At 28.9% G+C, this 25,450-nt stretch overlaps 2 protein-coding genes across 4 annotated transcripts in view; one reads left to right on the top strand and one right to left on the bottom strand.

The window, feature by feature from the left end:
* The window catches only part of LOC112683638 (sex-regulated protein janus-A-like), a 249,428-nt gene that overhangs the window by 33,594 nt on the left and 190,384 nt on the right, over positions 1-25,450 (top strand). The gene's annotated exons all lie outside the window — the stretch shown is intronic.
* LOC112683633 (arrestin homolog) overlaps positions 1-25,450 on the bottom strand; it is a 141,664-nt gene that overhangs the window by 28,586 nt on the left and 87,628 nt on the right. The gene's annotated exons all lie outside the window — the stretch shown is intronic.

Raw genomic sequence — 25,450 nt, forward strand, 5'->3', positions numbered from 1 at the left:
GTTGGTAAATTAAAAGTTGAAATAGTGAAAAAGGAGGAAAATTGTTGTGCCCTACCTTTAATGAACCCCACGAGCCGCTACTGTGTGCAGTATATTTTGAATGAGTTGTGCCATGGTTTTGCGGTATATTTTACACCTCATATTTTACCGATATTTTTGTACCTCGAATATGAGAAGCTCTATATATGACCATGCAATAATATCTAATAATATAATATTACAATTCAATGATTTATATTACTTATTCGTACATTTTATAGATTAATAATTTGATGACTTAATAAATCATAATATAATCGCTTCAAGTACGTCGATTGGTGTAAATGCACGACCAAAAACAAAACGATTAGATTTTCAAATCGTGTGGTAAACGTGAACCAATTCGTTCGCGCCGCCCTCATTTATTGCGTACGGTGGATAATCTAATCTTTTTTTTTTTTAATGTCAATTATGTCAATTATATTTTTCGCATCACTTGCACCGCATCGCATTTAACACGTTCACGTAGGACACGCATAAAGGTCCCAACACACTGCCGCGGTGGCGGTGGTGTTAAATTTGTACACACGTATTGTAATGGGAATCCGCACAGCATATAAGCATAGTGTACATTGTTAGAGAACCCAATAAAAACCGTTCTTCGATTGGCTGTAATCCCAATGAGATAACGACTTCGCTATCAATTATTTGAATTTCATAAATCACGAAAAATATCTGTTATCAAATTTCTGAATTTTGAATATTTTAAAGACGTTTTAATGCTTTTAAACTTTTAACTTTTATTTGGAGTCTGAAATTTGACAAAATTATTTTTCCAAAAAAATTTACGAATGACATTGTTGGAGAAATTGGGAACACCGTTAACATCAGATCAAACATATCATGTATGGAAGTTATCAATAATTAGGTTTCTGAATTTGGGGAGTTTAATTTTAATCATTGGAACTACCATTCCAGTATTCCTATAGATAAATCGTCAATTTATCAATGACATAGGAATTAATTAATTAACTATAAAATTATTGTATGTAATATCATTGATTATAAATATTTATAATCAATGGTAATATATAAATATATTATGTTTATACTGGATAAAAATCGCCACCGCTACCGCCACCGCCGCAATGTGTTCAGGTCTGCGATTTTAATATCGCCACCGCCACCGCGGCAGTGTATGGGACCTTAAGACCTGTATTTCAGGGAGTGCCTATTTGGTGTTTCTAATTCAAGTCACTTCAAATAACACTGAATATAATATTCATTGTCAGGAATGTAGCAGTTAAATATTGCGCTCGAGGCGAAACTTTTAAATGCAGCTTTAAGTATTTTAATTTATAAAAAAACTCATAAAAAACTGAACATTTTTTATAAACGCAATATAAATAATAATTTTTCCTTATAATTATGTAAGCGTTTGTTAATTGTATTTAAATCAATAACATATTAAAATATAAATATACTTAATAATTATAAGAAGATTCATAGTTATAACATAATAATATTTATCAATTATATAAGTAAATATATAAATACATATTATTACTTTTACTTATAAGCAGGGCTTGCATTTGAAAAAAAAAATTTTTTTTACGTTATTTACAATCAAAACGTTATACAAATTTTGAGTTAATTGTTATTCAAAATTTAAACGTTATTCAACTTTTGTGTTTATCGTTATTTAGAATTAAAACGTTATACAATTTTTGCGTTTATCGTTATTCATAATTAAAACGTTATACAATTTTTGCGTTTATCATTATTTAAAATTCAAAAGCATTTAGATACCTGTTTTAAAAGTATACAGGCCGCAATTTAAAAGTGACTGACCTTTTTTTGGGGACATAATTTCCCTATTCCGAGTTTTAAGTAGGTATTGTATAATTTTATTTCTTTTATTTTATTTATTTAATTAAATGGATTAGATAACCCAATTACATATTATTTACAAAATATAGGGTATAGTGATACAGATTAAATTACAATACATAGTTAGTTCGCAAAGAAATGGAAAAAAAATAAATGATAATACAGTATGATAATAATTAATCTTAAGAGTAATAAATAATAATGTATTATTAAATTTAATAAATTGCCTAGGCTCTAAGGACTTTATAATAAATATAATAAAAAACCATGATTATTATTTTGAAATTTTGAATTTCAACTATGAATTAACTAATATAAAGAAAACGTATACACGTTAAAACTATAAGTATATTAGTATAAAATATAAATATTAAACATTTGACAACTATTAGACAAACACTGACAAGTGACGACTGAACAAATCTGAGCAAATTGAACACCGAACACAATAGTTGAATAACTTGAATGGTATAAATTTCACTCGTGGTACAGATAGTACAGTACAATATTATCAGGGTATCACTATTATTAACTATTAGTAATTAAATTATTCTATTAATACCTTCTTATTAAATTTTAAAATAATATCTAATACGGGATCTCCCGGATAGGCCGGATACGGAATAAAATTAATTCTTGGATTAAATAAATAATTGAATACTAAGTATTATTAAATAATTGGAAATTAATTATTTCGTTTAATGGAATACAATATATACCGTTTTGCGTTATGTTTTATGTTTAATGATATATCATATATTTCGTTAAACGTTACGTTTTGTTTTGTGTTATTTATTTATGTTTATCGTTTTCCGTTATAATTACGTTTACAAATTTCAATCGTTTTTTATTATATATAACGTTTGCAAGCCCTGCTTATAAGTAATAAGTTATAAGTAACAATTAAATTGAAATTTTTTCATTTTGGACCCTCCCAGGAATTGCACCCGGAGCGTAGGCTCTTCTAGCCTCCCCCCCCCCTGCTACAGCCCTGTTCATTGTTCTTGTATGAAGGTAGCTTGTCATATAATTTCTTTTAAATTAGATTTTACGAATATCCACTTGGAGAACATAGATAAGAACGTTGTAACAAGCTTGTATTATTTGTATTAATTAAACGACACGGAAGAAAAATAACAAAACTTTTGTTACGACTCCCAGATTAACCAAACACGAATTACTTTTTTATCATTGGCATTGGGCAAATTTTTATATATCAATTAAATAGGGAATGGTTCATTCAATCGATCACTAAGGAAAGTTGCTGGTAATTTTTCACGAGCTCGACGAATAATATCATCAATTATTTGTGATTGCAAAACCTCCATATCTACAATGTCAATATCATAATCGTAAATATGCAATTTTGATTTTGGTCGTATATCTACTGGTTTTATTTCTGTGGATAAATCATCGTTTAATTTTATTAAGTTTTCAACAGTATTTTTTTCAATCACTGATGTATCAATTGATGTATTTACGTTTTAATTTTTGTTAACTAAATCTGTCAGAGAAAAATAATTAATTTTTGCCAAGTCATAATTAACGGCAGGTTTTGTGGATGCGAAATCGTTTTAAGCAGTTGATTATCTGTATTAATTTTTGCAGTTAGTCTTCTTTTGAATAAAAGTTAATAACTGCTAGAGTTGACTGTCCTTTTTGCATATTAAACATTTTTCGTCCCTTTCGTTTTTTGAGTTAAATATTTGTTTTGATTAATTTTTATTCAATTGAAAATTATTTATACGTTTTAAAAATTACAGATCCAAAATAATTTCGGTCACTAAATCATGTTATAAGTTAGAACTGATCATTAGCGTCGGTGTCCGTATGAAAAGTTATTTAACAATTAAAGACGTCAGTGGAATAAAGAGAAATTTTTTTTTGAAAATCAATGTTTTTATATATTCTGATAAAGAAAAAAATTGGCTGTCATTTTTGTGTAATAACCTGTTAGCTCCGATTATTATTTCAAAAAAAATGTTATTTTTCCATAATTTTGTACATAATATTTCATATGAATGGTGTTATTTTTATTTATAGTTAGAAATTTAAAGGTTATACAGTGTATACAATATAGTATACATGTAGTGTAGATTTTAATAATCATTCATAAACATATATGATTCCGCATATTTCGTATATACATGAACGATTCCGCAAGATTTCAAATGCAGCGTTGCCGTAACATCCGTTTATAAATTCTTGTTAACACATACAGACGATATAGATATACGTATGTACAGACGATTTGATTCATATAGGTACTAGTAATTTATATTCGGTGGTATTAATAATAATAATTAAAAAAAAAAGAAAAATATTTATTTAATTATTTTATTATATTACATATGATATTGAAGTTATGAAACTTTATTTTTTTATTGTAACAATATATTTTACCATTGAAATAAAAACATAAAATCTGATTAGAAACTGATCAGAATCAAAATACAAATAGTAATTAAAATATAGTTTTTAAAAAATGTACAAAAAAAAAAAAAATATAAATATTAAAATAATTAATTATATTAGTGTTATATACAAAAAAAATTTCGTATAAAGATCCGGCAAAACAAGTTTGCGCAAACTAATTACACGGGTAAATCAAAAACATATGACTGTACAGTTCAAAATTATGGACAACGTGAGTTCAGGTTTTAACGATCGTTCAACACTGCATTTGAAATCATGCAGAATTGTGTATATATATATATATATATATATGTGTGTGTGTGAAATTTGCGGAATTGTTTATGTTAATTAATGGTTTTGAAGATCTATACAATTTCGCAAATTTTGCTGAATCGTAATGTAGCCGAAAAAATACTTTTAGTTGAAAATAAATATAAAATTAATGTATTCCAAATTTTTTCCGCAGTGTTCATCAAATTCTTATATTTAATTGTGTATTTAATTTTTAAAAATTTATAATCCTTAATTTTTAGGCCTAGGGAGATTACTCCTTTTCCTCCCCCTTATCGTCAGGCCTGCGCATGCGGTACCACCGTGCGCACGCTTATGAGGACACAGTATTACACACTTTCATATTTATTTACACGTGAATATGCACAGTTCGTGTGTGCAGGTTTGAAGTTGAGAATAATATATAGACATCTAGATATTATCGAATCAGTATCCAGAATCTAGACTTAATGATTTTTTTCAATACAACACCCAATATGGTTCACCATAAAATATTACGATTCTATATGATTTCTTAAAAACGATCAGGTTTTTTCACGCAATTGTGTTATTAGGATTGTTATCCCATTGTAATGTCACATGATATTATAATTTATTATTTTATTAAAACACTTGTTGTATTGTATTAATTTTTTTTTTGGATTTCCAAAGGGGAAATAAAATCGATTTCCGATAATTTATTTTTTAAATTTTCTAATTCATTATCTAAAACCAAATTTTCTCGCCCTAGGCTTATCGTGCATTATATTTAACCTAGACTTAAACTTGTGTATGTTTGTGTGAGTGTGTGTGTGTGTGTGTGTGTGTGTGTGTGTGTGTGTGTGTGTGGGTGTGGAATCCCATATTTCTCCCATCACCAACACTACGTGCAGTACTGTATTTACCGGCTTAATTAGCACCCAAAGCTTAACATTACACCGTGTGGTGCTTAGGCGCGTGGCAGCGCGTAATTCATCGTCGTGCATATAATGAACTAGCGCGAACAGATTATGCCTATGTACCTAACCTATATTACTATCAACGTATAATACTCGCATTCGTGTACACATGATGCGACGGTCTTTCGACCGTGTATGGTTTCAATTTTAACATATAATTAATTAAGCCGGAGAGTTGCCGTGCGTTCACGCATACGATACGTTTTATGTTCACCGGAAATTGCTGCCCACCATATATGTATAACGTATATCGAACCATGTGTTAATTGAAAACACAAAGTATTTCGAATTGATGCCTTTAGAATTCGATTAAACAGAAACGATTAATATTGATCGAGAATCTAACTTTTCTGGAACAGGTTTGGATCGTCTGGTGTTTTTATGTACTTTTTATCGGTAAAGTTTTTTCATCTTTGAAATTCACTGTACGACATGAAGATGAGTGTAAATATCAGTTTACAGTACTCAAAAAGTACACGATCCGAATCGGGTGTGATATATAAAGTTTTTTTTATTGAAAAGTCATTTGTCTTACTGTGCTTAAAATTGGAATTTTCAAATTTTTATGTATACATCTACGTCTTGTTTAGCGTTTTCCGAATTAACGTTTACGTTTATTTTAGTTACGAACATGTGTCGCGCGATGACTTCCGTTACAGTTTATCTGTACAGAGTTAGCGCATTGTGAAATTTTACGAACGTGGTGTGTCTGCAACGCAAACATACAACGAACAAATTACGACGATGAGTTTTTATAATTTTTTGATAGTTAGACCCCGAAACGCTGATATTTTATTACATATTATGACTGCCGGTTCCCATTCAAACATAAAAAAAAAATCATATCAATAAAATGTTAATATTTATTTACGATTTGTTTTTTTGTGGTTTGAAATCAGTGTTCATAGTTGTACCTATGAGTGAGTTTTTTCGTCCTCTTAATCGTATTATCTTTTAACCACTGTAGGAGCGTCTCACCACTATAGTTAACGCTGGAGTTTGGAAAACATAGCAAATTTTTCGTGATTTGTGTTTATTAATAACACAATAACTTTATTATTATACTGTCAAACGCACCGACACACATACACAGACATACGTCTGCGTCAAAATGCTTAATGTTTGCACGAGTTGCGTTTTATTTGTTTTTTGTGACGGTCTTTGTGTTCTAGACAAATTCACCAAGTACATGCCGTTTGCCAATTAAACTTTAACAAACATTGCATTGATTTATTTACGGGTTTAACAAATATAATATAATAATACTAGCTTATAAATAATCGTAGTATCCCGTTTATAAATTCAGTATTTAAATTGGCTGGAGCCCGACTACGCCCGGTAAAATATGATCGAGCACTCCGATTTTCAAGTCGTTTCTTATTCGATATTGTTGAGTAAATATTTTTTTTTTTTTTTTAATTTTCAATGTTGTGCAGGCTTCACTTTTTTATAAACTCAAAGCGTTGCCAAACTTTATTTTTTATTTTAATTAAAACTATTGATACGAAAATATTGTTCGGGCGTTTGTCGTTTTTGTATTTTATCGTTATATTTATCCGTCGTATTTATAAAATATTCCAGATCATACACAACATACCTATTTGATTAAAAAATTTCAAAGTCTCATACATTATATCAAGTAATTATATTTTATATATTGTTCGGGTAGGTACATTGCATATCATTTTATATTTAGGCTCAACGATGTGATGTTAAAGCGTTTCATGTGTGGTTTAAACATATGGTTTACAATTATGAATTTAAATTCATGGTATATTTCTACTTTACGGGACATCCAAAATTTCGGATTTTTTTTATGTCAACTTGTGCATTTCTTAACGTTGAAAACGATAGTGCAAACGATTACTTTGGAAGTAACTGCCTATTGAAGTTTGATAATTTTGATTAAATTATTTATATTTTCCATTATCTACTTCAGTGATGTGGTGGTGCAATTGGTAACGCAGGACCACTAGTAAAGTGAGAGATATGTGTTCAATACCGTAGTAGTAGGGAAAAATATTTTTTTGCATTTTTTTCCACTTTTTTTTGCATTCGGTACATATAATAATTATTTTATAATAAGGTTATATCAATACATATAGTCCGTTTCACAGCACTAGATATTCGATGCGCAAGAAAAAATTAAAAAAATGTACAAACAATTTTAATGACGATTCAGGATTTTACTCACGTAACGAGGTTTTAGGTTCACATGCAGAGCATAATCCCATTTACAACAGTATCAAGGTCTGTACAAAAACTAGGTTAGGTTTAGACCATAATTCCTCTTGGGGTGAAGCCCTATCCCCCCCCCCCCCCCCCCCCCCCCCTCCCCCCCCCCCCCCCGAAAAGTGCCACGCAATGGCATTCGAGTTTGTGAATGGAGCCGGCAGGCGTAACGAGCAAAGTCCTAAAATTTTTAAAATTAAAGTTCCGATTTTACGAAAAAATAATACAAACAATTTTTATTACGATAAGAGATCAAATCAGTTACAAAATTATCGTTCAAAAAAAAAAAAATTCAAAATTTTGTTTTACCTTTGCGGGGATCGAACTATCGATCGGCTACGTGGATAAATAAACGATGTAAAATTATAAACTTTAATTAACTATAACTTCAAAACTAAGTTCTTGCGCCAAATTCTAATTTCACCATCATTTTATTCATCCAAAATATGAATAAGTCCCCCAAAAAGATTTCCAAATTTTTGGGTGTCCTGTAAACTAGAAATGTTCCAAATACATTAGCATTTTAATCATAATTAATTAAAATAAATCTATCAACATTAGATCACCGGGTTTAATCTATAGTTAAACACTGTTTTGTTATTTGGCTTTGGAAGACATTTAAGTTTTTTGTATTTTTATTGTTGAAAATCCTTTGATGTTCAGCTGTTTAGCGTTTCGAGTATCAGCGACTAATTATTTGACCAATGTACTGAATGGTACTCGTAAAAGGTAAAGTAACGGGCTCAATATAGTCAATACACACACATACATCTATCGTATATCATGATTAAATACAAGAGTGTTCTTATAATTAGAAGCTCCCCATAATTGGAAAAAAATTACAAAAGACTGTGAAACGTAGAGTTGAGTGTCTAACGATCGGAGTTTGAGAAAAATTAACAACATTGCATAAAATATATTTTGTTCATTCGGTCTAAGGGTGATTCCAAGGGTTTTGTTCGATTACGTTTTACACCGTATACAATTAGTATTTGGATTACCATTATTTGTCCACGAAAAGACTACTTGAACAATGTAATATCTTCTATCAGGTTATAATAATCAAGTAAATTTAGCTGTCTTATTAAATAAATGTTTCGGTACTTATTGAAACTTCTTGCGTAAATATAAATTTAGACAATTAGCCATTTGCATACGTGAATGCAATACGTAGTTATTAAAATAACATTATTAAATTATAAGGTATTATATGAATAGCGTTAAATTCCAGTGATTGTGTTTCCATCATAACTATGTAATATACTACCTATTCCGATGTCACATTTGAATTTATAATATATAAGTAGTTTATTTATTTTTTAAATGATTTGTCTACCATAAATTATTATTGCTATTGGCTAAGAGGTGTTATTATTCGTATTACGACATGTAATATTGGTGTATTAAATTATGATAAACCGAAGAAGTGTAACTCCGTATACGTGTATATTCTATAACGTGTGTATTAGACATAGATCATGAAATATTTCCATCGCTAGCTTACATCGGTCGTTTGATTACACTAGAGTTATTGATTGGTAACCAATGATAAGTTAAGGGTATGCAAAAAGTTTTCATGATAATTAAAAAAAATAATAATTATTAACAAGGATTAAGTTTGTCCCACCGTTACAGTGAAAACAAATGATATCTTAAGCAGTTGGGATATCACGCAAAACGTGGAATATAATACTTCGGTAATACTCCTCGATTCACCTTTAGGCCAGCAGATAGTTGCATTGTATTTTGTTTTAGACCACATAATCATTTTACTTCGGATGTTTTACGAAAAATATGGTTAGAATAAATCTGTAAATCGTATAATTCTTGAATGAACATAATGTACTGTTATTGTAAAAGCACTCAATAGATTTACTCTGCGGATTACAATATTCTTCGGTGACGATATTCCGTTTTTTTTCACTTGTAGTTGTACTATATAAATTGGATTTAGAATTCGAATTTAGAATTTCAATTAAAATGTCTCCTTTTTTTATCAAAATCGCAAAACGATCACAAATAAAGCAGTCTGAACTTTATTAATTTGTGATATATAATATCACATGGTTGAAGTAGACCTTTAGTTAGTACTTCAAAATTTAAAGAAATTGATTGTCCTGAACTATTAGTTTCATGAATACTAACAATTAAATTTACGATAAATCGGCCTAATGAATAAATTGTCTATATTCATTTTATTTTTACGAATGACAGCATTTCTTATTTTATTTGTACTTTCATTATACATTTTATCGACATAGTTTTTATGTAAAGTAGGTAGTTATAGCCGGAATTTTTTTCCTCGTATATTTTTCCGAAAATGCTTGAAATTGAATGTTACTTAGCTTATTAAAAGGTATGTTGGTGGACAGTATTTCAAAACATAAGTCTTTATTAATGAATGACGTTTTAGTATTGTTTACTAACTGTTAAATTTTTCACGATTCAAATAAATGTTAGTTTTTTTCTTAATGGTTGATCGATTTTTTATGAATATCTGTATTTGTATGTTGTGTAACATTAAACCATTTTCTCGTCCTACTTTAGCATCACAAGTCTTATAGTATATGATTACTTTTAGTTGAAAATACGTTGACATCAAATTCCAAAAAATAATTAACCGACCGCTAAAAGACGAAAAATAAAATATGTTTACAATTGAGCATTTTAATATTAAAATGGTAAACAAAGGCGTAACGTTATTATGAATTACGAATAAATGCACATACCCATACGGCAGAATTAGACTAAATTACTAAAATATTACCGAATAACGATTGACAATATTGAGTGCAATGAATTATTTTGGTAAATATTTCATCCAAAATTAGATTTGTATGAAACATAGAAATTACATTAACCGAAAACTGAACTCGAGTGATATATTTTTTATACATTTTTTCTCGGTTGTTTCTTTGAGTTTTAAGAAATATTGAAAATAATATTATATTTTTCTCCGGTTATTTTATCTTATGATATTTATACGAAGTAAATTAATAAAAATTAAAAATATCGGAATATTGGGAGAGATGATTTTTTTTTATAAATATTTTTATATTCCCAAAAAGTTTTCATTTTATTTTCACCGATACGTGTCACATCGGATAAACACATTAATTATTATCAAGCTGTAAAAATAATATCGTGATATTAGTTTTATATTGTCTTTGCGAAAGAGTTATTTTTCCGTTTGAACAACTATGTATAACGAAAAACGATCTGTGTGTTCGTGTTACGCGCATAATTTTTACCTACGTTTTATTATTTTTACGAAAGTAAAAATTAACTTTCTGGTTTTTTTTATAAACATCAAGTAGTATATATTTATACACGCATATAGGTACAAGAGTTAGTTCTCGGACATAGATACACGTTGACGTAGCAAGAATAAAAACTATTTCGTTTTGACGTTTACATTTCTTGACTCACTCCGTGGCACATAAAATATGCGTGTGCACGCGCGCGCTCTTGTGTTCGAACATAAAAAGTCAACGTCAATAATGCGATTAGTTTTATCTGCAGTTATATTGTTGAAAGCAACATAATTTTATAAAACTTTTTGCTAAGTTGTAAAGTGAATAAAATTTACTGCACTATTTTCCGTTATAACTTACGATTTATAGTGTACGAAGTTTGCCTTTCAATTGTTGCTCAAAAATCTTTTTATACATTTATCTCGTTACTATATAGCCCATATGCTTATGGATTTTTAGGTATCTCGACAAATAATAGAATCATTCACAGCGCATCCGATTGGTTTTAAAACGAAAACTTCATTAGGTTATTATTCAGAATAAAAACTAATGTAAAATATTGTTTATTCTGTATTGTACAATTGTTAGTTGTTATGAAGAACAAAGTTAATCAAAAATAATTTTTCAATAGTCGCAATGTTGAGAAACAAGGGTTTTTGATTACGAGTTTTAATTGAATTATTATTATTATTAATATGGTTAAATCGCAGACTATATGAAAACAGATAGCTCACACGACCGAAAACAATGGGAAAATAAATAAGCCTCTCTAATTAGGTGTAACCAAATCAGCGTAGCTATATGAGGTCATTTAAATTAATGTTCAAGTACAATACAATATTATTGTTTTTTTTTTTTATCATCCTGAAGATTGTTATATGTAATCACTTATCATTATCAAATTCATGACTTGCATGTGTTAAACATTGAATTTTCAAAGTGGTCTCCATAAAATTTGTAACTATTTGTTTTAGAAAGTGCTCTGGCAAGATTCTCTGTATTAAAATATTTTACTATATCGGTAGACGCCCATCTTTTGGATTTTAAAAAATACTTATATTTTTTGTATTTGTTTTAGTTCTGAAAAATTGTACAGAGCATTACATTTCAATTAGCTCCTAAAGGACTGCAAGAGGTTAGCATAACCCAATATAATAGGTACTAGAGGAGAAACTGGTATGAATTCCTATGCTGGCTCCAAGTTGGATGATCAGAAAACAAATTTTTTTCTCATGAAAATTATGGCTAGATTGTATGCCTCAATTGTGATCACTCTAATTTCATTGCGGTGATAAACGTTATATTTTTTGTTTACATCCGAGTGAGCTATTTATTTTCATATAGCCTCTAGTAAAATATCAAATATTGTAATAAATTTCTTAATGCCCACAAGGAATTTCTTAAATAAAATGTTTGAAACGTCTTCAAAGAATGAATTATATAAAATTTTCTATTTTGTCATAGGTCGTATAGTGTCATGAATAGGCTTAGAGACTTCTAGAATTTGCATACTTTTTTTAATTATTGTTAAATATAGCAAAGTGCGAAATAAATTCGTATCTTGGTGCCATGATATCAGATTTAAAATTTGAATGTGCATATTTTTGTATATTTGATAGATTTTGCAGTAGGTTGCATAATTAATATTGTTATGCTTATTTTGCATATTTTGACAAATTTTTCAAATTTTATTATTATTATAAAAATTAAAAATTATTGATACATATAACGTGTATACATATTTCAACCGATCGAAAAAAAAATGTACTAATAGGACTTAATACTTCTAGTAATATGCTATCTGTAAACTACCTCTCATATTTCTTTATAATTTTTATGCAATTTTTGTCAATAATACTATAAACCTGTATGGGCGTAACACTTTTTTACCAAAAGTAGACTTTTCCCTTTTCCACCAATACCCGTTTCCTTTAAAAGTGTATCTTTCCCTTTTTCACCAATATCCGTTTCCACCAAATAAGATAAAATACCTATACTTTTCATGAGTTTTTCGGATTGATGTAAAATATATATAAATATACATACAATATAATCAATGTATTTTTTTTTAGTATTCAATCCGTAGATTGGTCTACATTAAATGTTCTCTCCATGATTCTCTGTCCTGTGCTTTGTCTTTGAGTTGTTTGTACGAATCGACTCTTGCATCTTTAATTATTTGACTTATGTAACATGTTCTTGGTCTACCTCTTCCGCGTTTTCCTTCTATCATACCTTTTCGTATGAGGCTATGGAGTTCTTCATTATATCTTAACGTATGACCTATCATATGCCATCGTCTTGACCTTAAATTATTTAGCAATGTTCTTTTTTCTTTGACTAAATCTAATACTTTTTCGTTTGTCTTCAATTCCGTCCATTTTATTTTCTCCATTTTACGCTAACACCACATTTCAAAAGCTTCTAGAGCGGTTTCCTCTTTTTTTGTTCAACGTCCATGTTTTAAATCAATGTATATTGTACATTTATTGTATTTAATTGTATGTTAAACCGTTATCGGACTTATGCATGTACTTTAATGTCCATTAACCATTATAATATCTAAATAGTCAAATACTTTATGAGCAAGTGAAAAGATGACACAGTTTAAATAGTGCATTACAACTGCGTGTGTATTAAAATAAAACGTAAAATTTAAAATTTATAATTCTATGATGGCTAAAGTTATCAAAAGTAAACGTGGAAATAAAACACTAGTACTAAACAACTTTACATTTTTTATTGGATCAATTAACATATATCAACTAATTATATATATATATATATATAGTTACAATTTACATAACTAAGGTATCGTATATCATAATATATTATTTTTTCATCTTTTTATATTTGACCATTTTTTTAAATAAAATTTAACATTTTCCAACCTATATTGTGTATATTATATAATGTCTTTATATTTATTGAATTAATAGTATATGTTAAATAAAGTTATTTCTGTGCTATAGCTTTTAATTTAAGCGTAGTATACAATTGTTTTGGTAAAAATGTGGTCAATATCTTATTTGGTGGAAACGGATATTGGTGGAAAAGGGAATGATACACTTTTGGTGGAAAAGGGTATCGCCCAACTGTATCGACCGTATAACCCGCTGGATATCGACCGGATGTCGATATAGAATAATAGATTATTTGTTTAGTGTTCAGTTCAGTTGATTATTATCGGTCGTTGTTTTTGCGTCTCGCAACTACACAACGTCGAATTATACGTAAAACGCTATATACGTATGTTTTGTAACATTGTGTAATACCGAAAGTACAACAGTCTACAATTAGTCGACTAAAAAATTTTGTTTCGGTGTTTAAAGATACATTTACATCAGATGAACACGTTTTATTTTGTGTACTATGTGGTCATTTTTTTTTTTTTTTTTTTAATGCATATAACTGCATATTATAATGCATATTTTAATGATTTTAGAAGCATATTTGTGTATTTTTTAGAGCTATAATTCCCTAAACCTACTCATGAATGATTTTGGTGTATGGTTTTTATGATAAAATAATATGTAATCGTCATAATTTTTGATTGATTAGAAGTAATCCATATGGATTTGTATAGAGCAGCGTTTCTCAAACTGTGGTACACGTACCACCAATGGTTCGCGAAAGGCCGTATGGTGGTAGAATGGAAATTAAAAATTCATTATTTGACTCGTATATTAATTTAAAAACACTAATAAATTTCTAATAATAAATAAATAATTATTTTATTTTAGTACTTTACTGCCTTTTTATTTAAAATAAAGATATTTAACTATGTGAAGTTTGTATCGTTCTATTTTTAATCATCAATAGTATGTGACTGATTAATAATATACTCATGTGGTACGTAAAAAAAAAGTTTGAAAACCGCTGGTATAGAGTAAGAAATATTAAATTATAAAAACTGTATATTTTACTACGGTGATAAAAAAAATGATTATTATTATGAGAAAAATTTATAAAATATATGTATTATATTGTATCTCTGAAATTTTTTTTATTGAAATTGGTTTTTAAATTGAAAGTCTTTGCGAATGTTACATGAAATAAACCAAAAAAAATTGGTAACACAATGTAAAATTCGTCATACTAAATAAATCAATAAATAATTTTATGATGACGTATATTTTTTCGAATCTAGATCATCTAGTCTGCTTTCAAATTTACGAAAAATAATATGCCAAGCCAAATTGGGTTGTAGTGCTGGCCCCATGAGATATCAGCTGAATCAACTATGTGTGAACTATTTTCTCTGGGGGTAAAAGACAATATGAAAGTTTTATTAAAAATGGTAAGTCATCGTGGTTTCCAGGAAAATCTATTATTATCGGCGAAAATGAATTAAAACCATTATTTCATAATTGAAATATTATAAATATTTGAAGAATTGATTAATGATCGAAACGAAAATATACGCGTAATATACAATGTATCGTAATGGACTATTGCGAAAATAATATTTAACCCGATGAACTGTAATTTTTAATATAAAATACTAATATAGGATAAACTTTAAGTTAGATTAAAAATGAATACAAATATTAAAAAAAAATGACGTGTTGGTAGGTTAGTGCAAGCTGAAAGAAAAAAAACATTGAAATAATTGCATATTTTGAATAAAAAAAAAATCTAGAAAAAGTATCATAATTATATACAAGACTAGGAATATGTGTACAATATTCACGTAGTATTCGCTTAGTATTTGTTTTTATTGTGCGTGTTTCATCAATCGAGTTTATTACAACCCGAAAAATTAATATTGAAATCGGGTAACAATAGTGTTTTCATTTCAAAGTTGGCTGCACTTAAATAAAAATTCTACATCAGTCTCCCGAGTCGTTTCCTTTGTAGTTTTCATTTGTATAAACTTTGAAATGGCAATTAACACGTATATACTCACGTTGGTTAATGAACTCGAGAATATGTATATACATATTAATAGAAAGCAGTTCAAAATTCACTTAAGAGATCTAGTAGTACGGAAACTTTGGCTGTATATCAACATTTATCTAATCAAAACATTAGAAGTAAGTACCTGGCTGTATATCAACGTTTATTTTATCAAAACATTAGAAGTAAACACCGTACCACCAATCAAGTACCATTATTGCGTACTGATGATAATGAAAAAACCTTTGAGAAGAAATATAACGTAAGCACAGCAGCTAATCCTTAAATTATAAAGATCTGTACGATTTTGCGTATTCCGCGTGGATGACGCAATGATTTAAAATTTAACATTTAAAATTTTACGTTCAAGCTTGTAGATGAGTTGGCAATTGAATTTTTTAAAACACTATTAATGGGTAGAGTAAATATAATTTTAATGCAAATAGTAGTATAATACATGGGGTGCACGGAATCGACGGTGCATTATTGATAGATGACTAAAGTATTGACTAAATAATTGAAAACTAAATCATACGAAAACCATTAAAATAAATGTTGACGTTTTAAAATGGCGCAATGTCTTATTTTTGATAAATTTTTCGATGCGTTTCTACGATTATTTACATATATTATAAAATGTTGTATTGATAGCGTTAAAATCTAGTAATGTTGTATATTGTGATTCATTAAAAAGATAATGGTCGAAAATCCGTTGATTCAACAGTACATACGATGGTGGGTACTTAGATTTAGGCTCAACTGCTGCATTATCTCAAAAACGTATGTTGAAACCGCAATAGTTATTTATTATGCGTGGGTTTATAACGCCTACGATTGTGTATAATACATTTCACTTGTGAAATGTGATTTATCTATTCGTAAATAATATAGGTACTCTTATGGTTTGTTTTAGTGACGAATCTAATGGGTCTTTCTTGGTAATATACGCATTTTATAATTATATTGTGTTACTCAATATATAATTACATTGTATATACGTGATGTACATGATATGATGTCATCTGAATTTGCAGAATTTAATGAGAAATTAAATGGTATGGAATTTAAGAATGCACAGATTTCTTTTAAGTCCAGAAATTTAATGTTAATAATTGAATACGAAAACATAAAATAAACAATTATTTATGAGATAAATATTTAATTAGATAAAATAGAATTTAAAATTAAATAGTCCTTAGTTACGATTGAATAGTTAGTTTAGTAGTCAGTTAAAGTATACATTATATATAAGATACTACAAATAAAATTAAAAATATTCAAATATAATTAATTTGATCGAGATTGCTATGAAATATTAATATATTTTTATATATAGTATATATAAAATGAAGTTTGAAAATAAGGAATTTGAAGCATTATAGTTCTATGATTTACAAAATCATAAATTCATGAAAGAAAACATTACAAATATTAATATAAAAATACCACCTAATTTCTATATTAAAAATTAAATTTTTTTTGAAGTATACTTGACATTGTATTTCAATCTCTCTCAAATGAACTACTTAAAACTTGCCCCCTCCCTTGGAAGTCGATTTCGTATAAGACGAATTATCTCATATCCTAAACTTCTGCGGTAAAAAAATATGTAAAAATCATAAAGCTTCCGAGAAAATACATCATCGTTCTCTTTGAATTACGAACTTTTGAAACTTACTTTTGTAGATACCGTTGTCAGCAAACAAAAAAAGCCATACATATTCATTCGAAGACTTGCCACTCCCAGTTTTTAACGAGTATCATAACCAAACATCAAACTTACCGAAAAATCAAGATGACTCGATGGCCTTCCAAAAGGTTCATTCTTTTGTACAAAACATTGAACTACCGAAAAATAATATGGATAGCATTAATTTACAAACGAAATACACACTTAAAATAATCCTTTCGAGTTAAACGGACCACAATAAAAAAAAAAAATAAGAAAGATTGGATCAAATGTTCTTCGTATCTTTACTGTTCTTGCATCTGACACCCAAACAACCCGTATCTTAATTTTACCAAACCAATGAATACAATACAAAAGAAAATTATTCTAACTACATCGTTGGAGATCCAACTATCCAATGAACTAGACAAATAATTGTAACCAGCAGCAAATATATATGTTTTCAAACACATATAAATCCCCTATCTCTTTAATTTTAATTCGATATTTGATTGAAATTTCATTAGATAAGAATACAAATATTAACTAATTATACAATTATGTTAGTTAACACTGAAGATTTGCTGGAAATCACAGAGCAAATACGCCCTACACTGACCACACTATTCATCACTAAATTTATGAAACTCTTCTTCCAAATTTCTATTTATTAAAATAGAAAATAAATTGCTCAATTCTAGAACAAGAAACAAAGTGTGAGAGTTGTTTAAGAAAGAAAAAACTTTTATGGAATTCTGTCTAGAAATTCAAATGTATATATGATTTTTATTTTGTTTATATGACATATTTGTTCAATTTCACGGTATTGGTCAGTTTTCAAAGTAAAAACGATTGTAAATACATTTTTATTTATTTATTTATTTTTAAATGTACAAACTATTTCACATATACACAATGATTTTCTGTGCAATAAAAACAAAAACAGGCAAATTCATAAAAGAAAGAAATATCCGTTGCATTCGACAATTATTGTTTGAAACCCGATGGACTACATGGGCGCCCGTGAAATTTATCAGGGGGGGCATAATGAAATCAAACACAAAAAAAAAAAAAAATACGTTAAAAAAAGTTTATTCCTTGTAAACTACAAATTGTGTTAGAATTATATGAAATCCAACACCAAAAAGAACATTAAAAAATATATTCCTTATAACCTAAAAAATTAGTTAAATAAAAACTGAAGTCTTCGTGGTTGTTCTATTGCAAACTTTGTTATTAACTGTTCAATTAATCTCTCTTTTCTTGTATCAACTCTTTCACGATGGACACTTAACATACATAGGCCATTTAATCGGTCTTCACCCGTCGTAGACCGAAGCCAAGTTTTAACTCTTCGTAAAGTGCTAAATGATCGTTGAGCTGCACAACTTGTAGCTGGCAAAGACAGAAAAATTTCTCATGCAATTGTAATGCCAGGGAAAAATATTTTGCTGTGTTCTAGTAAATCTATTATGTCCATACTTTGGCAGTCTTTTTTTTGCCATAAACTATACCAACTTTCACTATCAGCTAACAAATTTTCAATTTTATAAAAATTATAAATATTAGTTATGCTGTCAGTGTATTCTTGTTTTTTCATTTTTATAAATAATGTAGGATGAAGGTGTTGTAGTGAAAAAGCAACACTATTACTTTTTTCAAATCTTTCTTTGATACACTGAATTATAGAATCTAGATAAGGTAGAAAAATTGATACTCGATAATAGTCTTTGGGAGATTCATATGAATAATTGTTTCTGTGTGATTGTTTTCCAGTTATTCTGGGACAAGTAACAGTGATTTAAAAATCATCTGCTATAGATTTGGCATCAGTAAATAATAAATCAAAGATTTCATTTGCATTTGTTCTATTGTTTTCAAACATTTTTATCAATTCCTCTACATGTTCCCGAACTTTATAAAGCTCCATTGGTACACCTTGTAAAATATTTGTAACCGGTTCTAAGATAGCGCTGTATTTTGCGATTATTTTCATACTAATTATAAATGAAAAATTTGAGGTTGATGAGTATAGACATAGTGCACGTTGTCTTGTATTCGAATTTATAAGACCATTAATAGACAAAGATTGAAGGCTTTGAATTATAGCAATAAAATTTTCAGAAAATAGCCTAATACTCTTATACTTTGAAGACCAGCGTGTTTCGCAAAAAAGTGGTATATTAGGTATATTCTGCTCATCACCAGAAATATCTGCTGATTCGTCAGCAATAATGGAAAACGCATTCGCGGCATTAGCATCACATACTATTTCTTCTTTTAATATTTTTCCACACAATGTAATTCATTTTGAGTTCTATGGGATGAATATTTAGCATTTCCCACATTAGTTAAAAAATGATCTTTCAATATCTCATCGCCAGATTCAATACGAAAATTCAAAAGATCATGAAAAACACCAGAATTTGATTTTTCCCCTCGTAAGGGAAGGTCGTGAGTTCCGCAAAACAAAATAGTTGATATAATAGGTTTTAATTTTAGCCTATTAGTTTCTATTTATTTATGCAATCCAGAATTTACTTGTTCAATAACACTAATTTTTTTACAATTCATAATATCCATAAAATCTTTTGCTCTTGACATTGATTCAGCAGTGTACCAATTTGAAGACAAATATATTTTAGAAGATGCATGAAAATCCTTATACTTAGTAAAAGGTTTTATTATAAATTCACCTTGTACATCTCTATGAATTGATGGCTTGAACAACACACATATTCTACAAAAAGCTCCTTTTACACCCTCAAGAGCTGAATATGTTAACCATGAACCGTTTTCGTACAACCATTGATGTCTAAATGCTCGAGTTCTTCCTGATTTCAAATCACTTTTAAAGTCATAAGTAGTATTCGGTACCCAAGGATTACGTAAAAGTTCATGTTTTACACAATCGTCAATATTTTCGACGTTCAAATAATTTCCAATATCTTTTTCATAGGTTAAGATTACATGACCATGGTTATTTTTTGTATTCATGGTAACCGAAGCACTTTCAACTACACACAATTCCGACGACTCCATATTGAATGTACTATTATTTATTTCAATTGAAGTAGAGCCAGTAGAGAATTAAGAGAATCACAAAGCTTGGGTTTTTTAAAAAAATTTCTAATGTCCATAACAATATTAACAATAAAACAAAATATTAAATATACTAAATACAATACGTATGTAATTCAGTGTGGTCCGTGTTTCTCAATAGACGGCCCGTTGACAAATAATTTAATTTTACAATAATTCCCAATGTGATATTGTACATTCGATTTATTTTTAGTTATCTCAGTTATCTGACAGACATTGTGTGCGTATGTTTTTGTGTAAACACCAAAAAGAACATTAAAAATATATTCCTTACAACCTAAAAAATTAGTTAAATAAAAACTGAAGCGTGGTGCGTCGATCGTCATAAGTAGTTTACACAATAGGCGATTAATATCAATTCACAGAATTGAAACGTATTTAATTTTGCGCAATTAATGTAATACGCATTATTTTGTAGGTACGCCTTATAATATATTATTATTACGATCAAAAACATCACACGGCACACACTAAAGTAAAAATATCGATGAAATGTTGATAAATCAAAATAAAAGTTAAAATATTCAACATTCTATTGGATTGCAGGGGGAGGGGAATGCCCCCTCATTCCCTCCCCCCCTCCGGGCGCCCATGATGGACTACTATCCTAACTTCTTTCTATGTAACAAAAGATATGAAACATCAAAAGGCCGACAACATAGGCTTTTGCAGGTTATTCATTATAAACTAAATCAAGGTATGTGACAGTGGGGATGGCGGTTGTGATAATAAAATAGTCAATTTTTTCTTCCCTCGGGCGTCGGTTCATTTCATTTCTACAATTTGATCCGACCCTTTTCGACGCCTTTATTATGTACGTATACATATTTTGTTTGACCGGATTTTCCAAAACAAATAGATGCGTGTATCATACACATGTACACCGAACAACAACGTTTCGTGTAACGGTATTTCGTATTATACGTATGCATTATATTGTTTCCTTTTTTTTATTATTTTTTTTTTACTGCGTTACAGTCGCGCCGCGCCACCACAGCCGTCGCCATTAAGACTTTGACATTTACCCGAATTCCCGAGGCAATTTACATGTGCACAGCTCCTACCACCACTCGCTACTACCATATTCCATTAGTATCGAACCGACGACGAATAAAAAGTATGCATTACAGTTGTTTATCCTATACCCATTTAGACTAAATTGCGCGCGTTCTTTTGTGTGAAATACTGTTGATGCATAGACCGTTGAAGGGATGTTTGTGACGGGGGAGTACCGGCGAACGAAAAAACTTCCTCCCATAAAGAGCGTGGTGTACGCGTTCTATACACTTTGGCCGTAAAAATCAAATTACAACGACATTATGTTTAGGTAGCTAGTAACCAACTATAGGTTTGCAGTTTGATTCGTACGAACGTGCCTACGAACAGGTTACGTATCGTGAAGAATTACGGGATAACACGTTGTTTGAGTGTTCCAATGTTCCATATGCAGAAAGACCTAATATATGAATATTATTTCTATTTTCAGTGTCTCAACGGTGACGTGTTCTATGAGTGAGCTGTTATTCTTCACAGATAACATACGGCTGAGAAAAAGTGTTTTGTATAGTGGTATACTTGGATTAATATTTAAAACTGTCGATTCCTGTGTAAGGGCGTTTTTTTGGTACTTGTTAAGCATTTCATTATTTGTATATATGCTCGCATCATTTCGTGACGGGGTTTTTTTTTTTTGTAATAATTATACGTTGTAATCACGTGGCTATTATTACAGCACATAATGTATTATATTATTATATTAGTCGTATAAAATAATTCTTTAACAGTTAATTTTTTGACGATTTCGAGTAAGGACATTAAACCAATCGTAAGGATATGATATAAGAAGCATGTTTTGAGTATTATGCTTCTATTATTTACACGGTTTTACTTGAAATTTGTACGGTTTTTTTTTTTTTTTTTTTTTTTTATAGTTACATTAATTACTTAAATGCTAAATACTGTGGTTCGTATTTCTTGATCGTATGACCTACAAAATATGGTTCATTTTTTCCAATTTTACCCATTGGGTAAAATCACGTTTTTTAATTTTTCGCATTCTCCTTTAAACTACAAACATAGCGATACGTGTTGTATTTTATTTTATTATTTTTGTACTAGTATAGTAATACAGTTTGACTTGAAGAAAAATTTTCATGTGGTGTATATGAAACGCTTATGTTTTCTCCTTATGACGTAGGAAATCGGTTAGAAATAATTGCCTGTAGATGGTTTGTATTAATTGCAATCACTCATCCGTGACGAAAAAGTTACGAACTCCAATATTCCCATTTTTAATTACTTGTAGTAAGGTGTATTTAAAAACTTGAATTCTTTATAGACCGCATTGAATTGTGGAATAAAGAAAACAAAACTCTGGCATTTATTGCGATAAGAGGATGTATTGCGAATTGTAAATCCTCACGGGACATGCTGCAATCATACCATCGGTATGGTATGACGTAGTTTTGTATAATGTTTCATATTATTTTTGAAAGGAACAGCGAACATAAACATTTACCACTCGTATTCACACGGATTATTATTTCACGTACAGAATCGCTCGCTAAATATTGGTCGAATGTACGATGTATGTTTTATCTCCCAGCCCTCCTAGGTGCGGCGGATTGCCACCACAAGAGTCGTTATCCATTAATTAATCGATCACAGTGATGTTCACTAAGAGCAAATGCAGTGTGTTTTTACAGAACACCAACCGCATATATACGGATAGATATATTTCGTGTTATTATTGTGTCCATATATATTGTTTATGAGTATTTTTATTCCATTGAAATATATAAAAGTTTATATGCATTTAGTCGTATGTGTGTGTGTGTTGCAAATTGTTATATACGATACTAAATGGTGCTTACGCGACGGGAAGTCACCGTGTTACAATGTAGTTTGCACGTATATGCATATTATATTTAGGATTCTGTTGTATTTTGTTTGATAAACACGTTATGTTTTATAAAAACAGCGTGTGGGAAACGCTACTACTGCAACGAACGGGTACTAAAAAGAGTTATAATATTTCCGTGTCCTATTTAAAAGAAATTCACGTATACTACACAACATACGAGATGATTACTTTTTATGGTCAATCTGCGTGCATGTGTGTTTTTGAAAAGTCGCATATTGTTTATTTTTATTTATTAATTATACAAATATACTTATTATACAAGTTTTAGCATATATTAAAATTGTGAATATCTCCTTTAAGCTTGGCTTGTTGTGTAGGTACAGAGTTACAAAATTATATCATTGATAATTACACTATTAAAATAATTAAATTTAAATTTACAACATTAATACATAAATCTAGTAAAAAGAGTGAAATATGAACAATATATTAATTTATTGTTCATAGTTTACTTTATTATTTTACTTTTATTTTTTTATTTTATTTTTTCACTTTATTATTTCTATAGAAAATAGAATAACAAAAAAATTCAGATGAAGAATAATACATGTAAAAATATTAAGAAATATAAAGTTACCTAATTATGAATAAAACTTTTCGATAGTACTGAGAATCCATTTAATGGCCGCATTTTTTAACTTGAAACTTCATTGAACGGCAGCTTTTTTTTTTATTTTATAGGTATGGAATTAAATAAATTAGTTCTAAAATAATAAACGAATCTCCTATAAAAAGATTTTTTACAATGACTTATTGTGGCATCATATGTTTTTTAATATATTTTATTTTGAGTGTTTATAAAATAAACCCAGTTATTTCGGTATTTAATAATCCACATGGTTGATATTTTTTTATTCAACTCTTTTACTGACAGGACATCAAACATTTTAAAATTAAGATTAGTAGAGTCTTCTAATTCTTGTTTACGAAGTCAGATTCGGATTATTTTATATTGTTGTATTTGTAAAACTCTTAAGGTATTTTCAATTAATCCTCCTCACACTAATAATTTATACTGAAAAATCGACTGATATAGATCTATAGATCTATGACACTATGAAAATGATTTATCTATAGATAAATCATTTTCATAGTGTTCAAAGCCACAATACACCGCAATTTATAAAAACTAAAATTGAGAATGCGTAAACTCATAACTAGGTTGTTTGTATGAAGATTCCGTCTCATGTTATAATCAAAGATCAAACCAAAATATCGAGTACTGGTAACCCTAAATAACATTTTACATGACATATTGTTACATAGGCTATGATTCACACAAAAAGGTATTGGTAGTTCATCAAAATGTTTTCAAAATTATTGATTATACAGTGTGATCACGGTTTAAGGCAACACTAAATATCTCAGGTGGATGACCTTGTATTGAAGAGAATATTTTAGAGTGCTTAGGGGGTACTTAAATACATATTTATTTATGATTTTCAAATTTTCAACACTTTGGTGTGCGCATGCGCAACACAACTTAAATTTTTTTTAATGGAAACACTACTTTTTTTTACATATTCGGATAAATTATTTCTTTTTAAACGTTTTTTGTATAAAATTTTTTTTTTTATTTACAAAATTGACCAAGTTAGAATAAGTCAAATTTTGAATTTATGCATAAATAGTGTTTAATGAAATTTTCATTTATAACCACTGGAAATAATTAAGGAGTTAGATTAATAAGTATATGATGGTAAACTGCGATAAACACATTTGCAACGTTAAGGAGTATATTGTATCGACGATTAAATTATACTTACAACTATAATCGAGTATTCTTAAAATTTGAACGGGCGGTAAAAGTTGTGCACTGGTATTTTTTTTACAGTCTTGTTTTTTTAAATAATATAAA

Source organism: Sipha flava, unplaced genomic scaffold, assembly GCF_003268045.1.
Source record: "Sipha flava isolate LNK unplaced genomic scaffold, YSA_version1 231_pilon_pilon, whole genome shotgun sequence".
NCBI lineage: Eukaryota > Metazoa > Arthropoda > Insecta > Hemiptera > Aphididae > Sipha > Sipha flava.